Below are 10,516 nucleotides of genomic sequence, written 5' to 3'. Positions count from 1 at the left end.
TCTGATAATGGAAACGGTAACAGGAACACATCTAACGATAAATTTCAAAGGGGTAATGGGAACGGATACTTTCGTGACAGGATCCGATCCAAGGACGTAGATTTAACATACCACAGCCTGGCGAAATGAACCAGCGTAGTGGGAGATCGGAAAACTAAGATTCGCCACATCTCAGGCCCGGCGATGAATAGGACACGAGTAAACGGAAATGTGATAGGTGTTAATAACTCGGCAGAAAGGCGTCAGAATTCTGAAATGAAATTAGTAAGAAATGAGAATAAAACAGGTAAATTTTCAAATCAGATCGTACATAAAAGGTGTAATCCTGAGATAATGAAAGAGAACGGTAAAGGCGATGACTACGATTTTGGGTTAAATGATTTGTTTTATGAATGTAAGATGAAAGAGCATATGAATGTTAATACAATGAAAGATTCTATGTATCAAAAGGAGGCTGACATGGGGCTGAATTTGGTGGAGTTAGATGGTATAGAAAATTCTAAAGAGGTACTAATCAGCGGTAACGCTTATAGTGATGAAGGTGATGATGTTTCAGGTGATATCGTGATGGCAAAAGTTGTTAAGGAGGTTAATAAAGGTGGTGTAACATTAGTCTCGTCAGCTGTTGATGAATTTGTGTGTTTATCAGCGGATATTGGTGAATTATTTTTGAAGGAAGGTAGTAACGATGTTTTATGTGCATAAGTTACGAAAGTTGAAGCTGCTGGTATTGATACTTCAGAGGAAGGAATTTGGGCACTTCTTTCAGCTAATGGAGGTGAACGCGAAAGTCTGGAGTGATCTGTGGATCTTGAATGTTTGTTTGAGAATGAATGCGGATCTGAATTTGATGTGTGATCTGAAATTAATGTGGTGCAGGAGCGTGTAGGAGAGGAATAGGTATTATCCTCAGGTTTAAATCAAAACACATTGGAATTTAATGGTACTGTTGATTCTGAAACTGCACAATGCTGTAGCTACAATTTACATGATGTAATGACAGAGGATGGTGAACGTATGAACAGTTCTTATATTGGTGATTTGTCGACAGAGGTAAATGAGGTTTTATGTAGTGAGTTGTATGATGTATCAGCACTGTTGAAAGTGCTGTTTGTGAAGGTGTTTGTAATGATGTGAAGAGTAATGCTTTATTTCATGATAATGACGTTGTAGCTACTAATGCTGATAATTTTAATGGAGAATACAGTGAATTTTATTCTAATATAAAAAGTGATATTTGGACAGAATGGTATCTTAAAGAGTAAGGTAATTTTACTGTAACTGATTGGCGATGGTATGGTAGAACATTATGATCGTTAATGCCTCATTTGTGGACTTGAGAGAATTTTAAGATAGTGAGAGGTCTAGAAGGGAGAAAAAATTAAATTGGGGTCAAAGAAGCATTTAATGAATTATTTTGGGACGAGTATGGAATTGAGGGGTGGATCGAACAGGATATGTGTACTCTAGTGATGGAAGAGGAGGGGAAAGTAGGTTAAGAAATAAGTGTATCTGTGTTTAGATTATAAGATTATTTGGAGGGGTAATTTTTAATGTTTTATTTCAGGATTAACTGTAGCTTGTTTGTTGTTTCGTCACATAAGGATATTTCTTTTTGGACCCAAGGTCTGTACAATTATAGATATAGTTTGGATGCATATTTTGGTGTGAGGAGGTTGGAGAACCCAATTATTTGGTACCAAGCCAAAAAAATCAGTGCACAGTATGCATATGAATTAGATTTTTGAGGGTATATAAGGGATTTATTTGCGTGTTTGTATGTGTTAGGCTTACGTTCTGGAATGGTTTTATGTTAGTTGTAATTTCCAAATTATAAGTTATGCTCATACCACTTTGGGTGCATAGAGGTCGGAGAAATTTGGAAAACGAAAATTAATAATGCTTACCTAGGAAGACAGATATATGTTTATCTACTTATCTAAGATTATTTTGGGGGAGTAATTTATTGTTGTATGGAGTAACGATTTATGTACACAGCTTTACTGCACAGAATTGAACGAATGGGAGACTTGTTCATATTTGTTGTTAGTTTTGAGTCTAAGGGAGTTATTTAAATTAAAATAAAATATATATTTGCCGATGAAGTCGTTTAGAAATCTGTCACGAGATGCATGTCTCTAGTGGGCTTGAATAACGTGTCAGTATAATAGAAGAATTTACGAGCATCTTGCAAATGCTGTAAATCAATTGTTTACCGTGTAATTTAGATCTGTTTGTATCGATTCCACTAGGGGATTTGTTCAGTGCAGATCCTGGGTGATACTGGAAAGTTTTTTTTCTGACGTCTACACCTGATTCAAACTTCAAAAGATTTGTTCCTGAAAAACGTTGGCGATCGAATGCACACCCATACAGAATTTCGACAGGGTACTCGGCTCCAAATCTGTGGAGCGCCATTGGAGCCTTTGTTCTGACAAAAGGTTCTGTGAAAATGAGCGCAGTGACGCTGATATTTCTGGGGAATTTCTATAGCGAGTCGGTTTTGATAAATGTATAGTTTTATTTGGCATTTAATTAAAGTGTCGCAATTCATAACTTATCTTAGGTATAAGTTTCTTTAAATTTGAAGCATGCTGCATCACCACCACGTCAAATAATTACACTATTGCTCTGGCACTTAGGGTATTTATGTTATTGTATTATGAATTTGTGTCTTATTAATTTGGGTGCTACTTCATAACATACATGGCACGACAACATGTTATGAAGTGGAGGTGTGTGAGTTAACGAGCACTTTGCTATCGTTTAAGTATATGGCCAAAAGAGTCAGCCTTCACGACTTGTGAAACGAACCCTGTCGTCCAGGACCGGAGGCTACAAAGGGTGCAAATTTACTATGAGATGGGGAACCTCACAGGTGTCTACTGTCTATTGAGGCCTAAGCGCTGTAGAGTGCAAGTCAGACAGACGAGAACCTACGTTGTAGGAAAGCCAGTAGAAGGCTTTTGTGGCCAAGGAGACATAGCAGTGTTAAATATGGCGCACCTAAGATCGGCCATAAAGGGAAGCATTTCTGAAAACTAATTAATTCTGTAGTAATGCCACATTTCTTATTGTGATTCTGATAGTTAAATGTTTTCTCGAATTCATTTTCCATATACATCTTGTATTCAGTATGTTCATCACTCCCAATATTGTTAAGAATGTAACTTGTATATTTACCCATTAACCAAATCACTTCATTACTTTTTGCCTGAGGGTAGTAACTTTCTTCTGGTCTGAAAAAAATGTTAGTTGGTACACTGTCTGCTGAAGTTCTTGTTCTTTGAGCAATTTTCTCCCGGCTTCACCTCCAGTTGATAATCCGATCTCCACATGTGTACCACTGAGACACACTATAAATGAGGTTGCATTTGCTGCAGAGGTTAGTGTCACTTAAACTGATGGCAAAGAGATGCTCATTAGTGCTGATGATGTTATTGACTACCTTGTACCATGCTGTTCTTACGTCAGACGAAAGAACATAACTTTTCATGTTTTTACAGACCACATTCCATGCTTTCTTTCTGTGGGCCTTTGTCCCACTGCAACACGGGGTCGGCCATGTTATTACTGATTTGGCAGTGTTAGTTGCAAAGGGTGGCCGGATGCCCTTCCTGCCGCCACACCGACCCCCTGGGACATTAGGAGTGTACCCCAGATGTCTGCATCTAGAGTAAGCCATGAAATAGTGTGAACGTTTTCAAATGTATGTGTGTCGTGTAACTGAGGCGGAATGTAGGGATCAGCCTAGTATTCACCTAGCAGGATATGGAAAACCGCCTAAAAACCACATCCAGGCTGGCTGGCAGACCGGCCCTCATTGTTAATCTGCTGGGCGGATTCGATCCGGGATCAGTGCGCCTACCCGAGTCCAGGAAAGCAGCGTATTAGCACTCTCAGCTACCTTAGCAGGTCAGACCACATTCCATGCTATTCCATATATTTAGTTTCTATGTTACTTTTCCTTTCGTGTGCCTTTCTTTTAGCTATAATCGCCTTTGATGTAACGTTTTTGGAATTTAAAAGCTTTTTGCTTAGATAGCTTAGTTCAAGATAAAACTCCTTAATATGTTTTAGTTTAAAACTCATTTTATAGTGATTTTATCGGTGGGTCTACACTTTCTGGCCTGACAATGTCGTATAATTTTGCTGTAATGCACCCAGGATCGTTACACATTATGCTCCATGTTCGTTTGAGACACACTACAATCGCTTTAGACTTGATGTCAGTTAGTCCTGTACCTCCATTGTTGTCTTCACTGGCACTCGAAGCAATTCCCCTTTCCACAAAAACTTTGCTAAGGTCTTTGCCACTAATGATAGGATGGGCAGAACCTGTGCTATGTAGAAGGCCTTGGATAAAATATACATGTTGCTGTCATATTCTTGTATCTGCTGTACTACTGATTTATTTTTCATGTGTGACTTGCAGGTGAGGTTAGGGTCTGGAACGTGACCCAATCCATGAGGAATTTACATGTTCCTAACTTATGCCCATTCTGTTGAAGAAATTCGGAGCATGTTACCATATTTCTTATTGTGATTCTGATACTTAAGTGTTTTCTCGAGCTCATTTTCCATATACATCTTGTATTCAATATGTTCATCGCTCTCAATATTGTTAAAAATGTAACTTATATATTTGTCCATTAACCGAATCACTGCATCATGTTTTGCCTGAGGGTAGTAACTTTTTTCTGGTCTGAAGAATATGTTAGTCGGTACATTGTTTGCTGAAGCTCTTGTTATTTGAACAATTTTCTCCCTGGTTCACCTCCAGTTGATAGTCCGATCTCCACATGTGTAGTGGTGAGGCACACTATCAATGAGACTGCATTTGCTGCAGAGGTTAATGTCACTTAAACCGATGGCAAAGAGAGTTCATTAGTGCTGATGATGTTATTGACTATCATGTACCATGCTGTTGTCACGTCAGGCGGAAGAACATCACTACTGATGCTGCAGTTCGCCGCCTTACCAACTTCGCTACTACAACACGCACGCTGTTGGCGCTTTATTTTATGTGACTCCACTCGAGAGAGACACAGGCTGACTTCGTTGCCGAATGATGCGGGTGTAAGCCGTAAGTGCATGAAATTCTGGAAGGTTTCCTCTATCAGAATTCACAACATTCCTTTGCATTGTTACTTAAAAGTTTTAAACTCGTTTCGATGATTAATAAGTAAACCATTTGCAGAAAAGAATACGCAAAGTCACTAGTAATTTTAGCTAACACTCATGTAATGTACGAAAGCAGAGCCGATGTCTTGATATTTAATGGTTTTTAAACTTTTAACTGCATAAAAATAACAGGTATTTTGAGAGAATATTGACAGAAAACTTTTTCTGATGTAATCATTCACAGTAACATCCGAACATAACCATATTTCTAACAAAGGAAAATAGTCAATTATGAACTCACTTTCCAACCGGACGCGTCCTGTGGTGATTCTTTAGTAACACAATCACTAAATCCCAGGCTAAAACAGCTTAATATGTTTAAAATAACAAAATGTAGGTGTAAATAAACCACAGCTAACCCAACAACATACCGAAATCCAAAACTTCTTGGTACAGTTATCGAATAATCGGCGGTAGGACCGTTAGGTAGCAAGTATCAGAAGCTTACTGAATAGAAAATTCGGATACAGAACCGAAGATGGCGCCACTACCGAGACTAACCTACTGCACTGACGATATGAACGATATAGAATAGGGCCCCTGTTCCCTGTCAGCCGGTTTGAGATCCTAATCCCCTTAAAATGAATACTGGGTGGGATTATTTGTTATGGTAGCATAAGAACTTTTCAGATAATTTGCACTCTCTATTGCCTATTAGCTAATAACTTTCTCCTTGTGGGACATAAAATTAAATACAGGTAATATGAAACCAGTAAAGACAACAGACAAGCACAAAGTACACATTTCTTCAGTTTTTTGGTCCCTGTATCTTTTCCTCTCTAATCTTGCTACAGCTTTACACGACACACTTTCCTATCTGCGTAAGACTCTGTTACCTCATCAAAATTTGTCAAACATTTTGCTACTTGAAAAATCAAAATGTCATTGTCTCATACTGAAGAAGCTGTTAATACAAATAATATGCAAGACTGGTGTGGTTTCTCGATTTGATTGCGTCTACTTTGTCACTGTCCGCTAGATGAAACGAAATAGGTCTTTCTATAATATTGCAGCAATTGTAACACACGTCAAATAAGTGAGAATGTTTTGGTACAAATGGTTATTTTTATTTTCCCCATTTACATAAATGACACGACAGAACATAATTAACAAAGTACTAATATCAAATGCCTATTAGTTACACTACAAGAAAAAGTTTTGTGTTAGGAAATAGTTTCACATTTCATTCATATTCTCCAGTTTCTCAAGTATGAGATCGAAAAGTAGTAGTACGAAATTTTTATACAAATTTGGAATCATCATATTATTCCATATTATTTGTGTCATGTTCTCATTTTTTGTACTTTCTCCTATTAACAAACAATCTTGTCTTTACTAATTCTATAACTATTCCTGCCATTGTCAAAACTTATTCGCTGGTTAGCTTCACTAACCATGGCAGAATCATAGGTTTAGCCTGCCCCCTTTTATTCTCTAGTTAGGCGTTATTACGTGTTCATACAACACATTTTCCGCGTTATTCGCTGAATAGAACTTAAGCGGCTGCTAACCAGCGACTGTAGAAGTGACCCTTGGTAGTGTAGCGACCTGGTAAAATTTTTTTGTCAAAATTTCATTTTCTTGTGTACATCGAGAAGGGAACATGTAATATTTCTTAATTATTATTCCCGTTAGTCGTTTATTTCGACTCTGGTAGTTTGAATCTATGGATTTCGCTAATTATTATAACAACACTAATCGTTTGCACACCCAGTCAACCACATAAACAAACAGCGTTTGGCATTCATCTGTCGGATTTATTTGGCTCAGCTTGTAAGCCCCTTCTCCTTTTTTTTAGCTGTGACAGGGAATGCCCTGGCAGAGACAACACTTACACTACACACATATTCAAATATCAACATCTCTTTCATTCATAAATAAACTTAGAATGTGCTAAAAATGTTCAAAAACCAACAGGGATACGTTTCAAAATCATATGAATAATCCGTAGACCAGTGTGCTCTGGATGCTAGTTAGACACTTTGTGGAACAAAGTTTTTTCTCCAAGAACATGAATTTGGCGCCCCCTGAAATTGCCACCCAGTGCAAATACTCCATTTTGCCCCCTCCTCCCCTCCCAAACCTGTTGAGTCGGGCCAGTTCACATATGCAACAAAAGTGTCACCACAGCTAGTGGCAAACTGCAGTTACATTGCAGTTGCATGTGTGAACGTCCAGTTTTTACTGACACAACTTGTGTCTCATAACTTTTGTCACGCCACAAAAAATTCAACTTAGTTGTGCTTTGTTGAGCCACTATCCTACCACCACTACTCCTGGTGGCAGCATTGCGAACCGCGAGCAATCTGCCACAGTTATCGTTCAGTAATTGGTGCTGTACTCCATTTGATTTCAGTTCAATGAGTTTTTATTTTATTTCTGAAAAAGGTGAAAACAATAGTCGGCAGGTACACTTTTGCAGCTTCTGGAACTACAAGAACAGCAACCAATGTTTGATTTTCTGCAGCAGTGTGTGTGTGTGTGTGTGTGTGTGTGTGTGTGTGTGTGTGTGTGTGTGTGTTTGTGTGTGTGTGTGTGTGTGTGTGTGTGTGTGTGTGTGTGTGTGTGTGTGTGTGTGTGTGTGTGAATGTGCTCACAATATTTAAAAAACGATGACATATCCCATGAAGTATTAAATAAATCAAATTAATATATGTAACCAAAAAGTTCTCTGCTCATCTCACCAGAAGCTAAATTACTTTCTACTAATTATTAATTGGTGTGGCGGAATTGTTTGTAGTGTAATTTGTATTGTTTGTATTTGTGTTGTTTGTTTGTGGGGGAAATTGTATTGTTTGATCTGCTGTCATGTGTAACAAATGTGGATGTTGTCGTAGATTAGTGAGCACAGGAGTGAAATGTCAGGATTGTGGATTGGTGTTTCACTGGGGCGATTGTAGCGGGGAAGCTGTTATAGTGCCAGGTGAGGCTTGGTAATGGAGTTGTAGATTATATAGCCAGGACAAGAAAATTGTGGAACAAGGAAAAAAGATTTGTGCTCTTCAAGCTGAACTAGAAATGGTGTACTTCGAATTAGACAGATTGCAGGGGGAAAGAGACAACAGGAGCTGGGAACAGGTAACAAGTCGCTGTCAGATGGAGAAAACCCCAGAAATCACTTTTCAGATTCCAGTGAGCAACCAGTTTGATTTGTTACCTGAAGTAGAAGAGCCTCAAACAATTGTTGAGCAAAGTAGGGTGCAGCAGACTCATAGTAACAATCGTAATGCTAGGTCGGGAGTAAAGTCAAGCAGAAAGAAAAGAGTTCTGCTATTAGGTAGCAGTCATAGGAGAGGTGTAGGCCAGTTGCTACAGGAGATGCTTGGAGTCGAGTAAAGGGTCACAAGCATCGTGAAACCTAATGCTAAGCTTAGCCAGGTTACAGCAAACGTAGGGGCCTTGTGCAAAGATTTTGATGGTGATGATCATCTTCTTATGGTAGGAGGAGCAGGAAACAGCCTGGCTAGCCATTCGGACTATAGTATTAGGTGTGACCTGGATATAATAGGAGCAGCCACAGCTCACACTCATGTGGGGTTTGTGGATGTTTTGCAGTGCCATGACCAGCCCTTGGTTAATACGGCTTTCAACCATGTTAACAGAGACCTGGGAGGGGGTACTGCTGCCAGAAACTAAATCTCATATCTGTGCTGCGCCTGTTGATGCAATTGGGAGGTGGGGTTACACTAGTCATGACCTGCATCTGAATAGGAGGGGGAAGGAAAGATTAGTTGATCTTCTTGCAGAAAATGTAAGGGGGGCCACATGCACACAAGACAAAATTCCTGTGATTACTGGAGTCAGATGGACACATTTTTTAGCTTAGAGTCAGGTTACAGACAGAGAGTATTGAAAGAGATTAAAACAGAACAGCATCATAATGTCTGTAGCAGTATCCAAAGAATTAAAATTTGAGTCTTTCATCAGAACATTAGAGGATTGAAAAATAAGATAGACGAGCTTCTTGTATGCCTAGAAAATGAGGTAAATTCTGAAGGTATAGATGTTTTGAGTCTCTCTGAACACCAGGTAACTGCAGGAATGGAGAAGTTAAATTTAAGGGATTACAGATTATCACCTTATTCATGTATAGTCAACATGGAAAAAGAAGGAGTTGCGACTTATATAAAAACTGGACACAAAGCCAAAAATGTATCCTTGAAGCATGTTCTTGTGAGTTGCTACTGCAATATACTTCTATAGTAATTGTAACAATCTACAGAGCCCCTCAAGGTAACTTTCAGCTATTCGTGAAAAATCTAGAGGCATTATTGAGCTTCCTGTCAGACAAAAAGAAGCAGTTAGTGGTTTGTGGTGATTTCAATGTAAGACACAGATAGGAAAAATGAGCTAGAATCTTTGTTCGGTTGTTTCAATCTGGTATCTGTTGTAAATTTTCCAACTCGTGTGCAGCAGGATAGTAGGTCACTTATCGATAACATTTTCATAGACAGTGCTCAGTTAGAAACAATTAATGTGTACCCAGTTGGTAATGGTCTATCTGATCATGATGCACAGTTAATGGAAATAACACACATATCACCTTACAGGCTTCAGGCAGATTCATACAAGGCAGGGAGGCTTATTGATGTGAATAGGGTGCAGAGTTTTAAGAGCACCATAGAAGAGGTGGAATGGGATGAAGTATACACAGAAAATGATGCTGATGCCAAATTCAATTTATTCAAAAATGGCTCTGAGCACTATGGGACTTAACTTCTGAGGTCATCAGTCACCTATAACTTAGAACCACTTAAACCTAACTAACCTAAGGACATCACACACATCCATGCCCGAGACAGGATTCGAACCTGTGACCGTAGCGGTCGCACGGTTCGAGACTGTAGTGCCTAGAACCGCTCAGCCACTCTGGCTGGCTCAATTTATTCCACTGTAAATTTGTCTCTATATTTGGGAGTTGCTTTCCTGAAACGATATCCAAAAAATCCATTACAAAGTCAAGTAAGTTATGGATTGCTAAGGGAATTAAGATATCGTGTAAGAGGAAGAGGGAATATATATGGACAGGCCAGAATAAGTCAGGATCCGATGTTACTTGCTTACTACAAAAGATACTGTAATATTTTAAGGAAAGTCATTAAAAAGTCAAGAAGCTTATGTGTTCTGACAGACATTAATAATACTGATAATAAGATTAAAACTATATGGAATATTGTCAAGTGGGAGATGGGGCAGCCTGACAGTGCACAGCATACCATAGCAATAAGGCTAAATGATGATGTTACTCGACTGAAAATGCTACCTACACATTTACCCTCAAATAGTACAAGCCCTAAATAGCAAATTATCGCTAGTTGGTCTTTTTTGTGAT

Source organism: Schistocerca americana, chromosome 3 (genome assembly GCF_021461395.2).
Source record: "Schistocerca americana isolate TAMUIC-IGC-003095 chromosome 3, iqSchAmer2.1, whole genome shotgun sequence".
Lineage (NCBI taxonomy): Eukaryota > Metazoa > Arthropoda > Insecta > Orthoptera > Acrididae > Schistocerca > Schistocerca americana.
The sequence above is the reverse complement of the archived record's forward strand: the minus strand, read 5'-3'. Positions refer to the sequence as shown.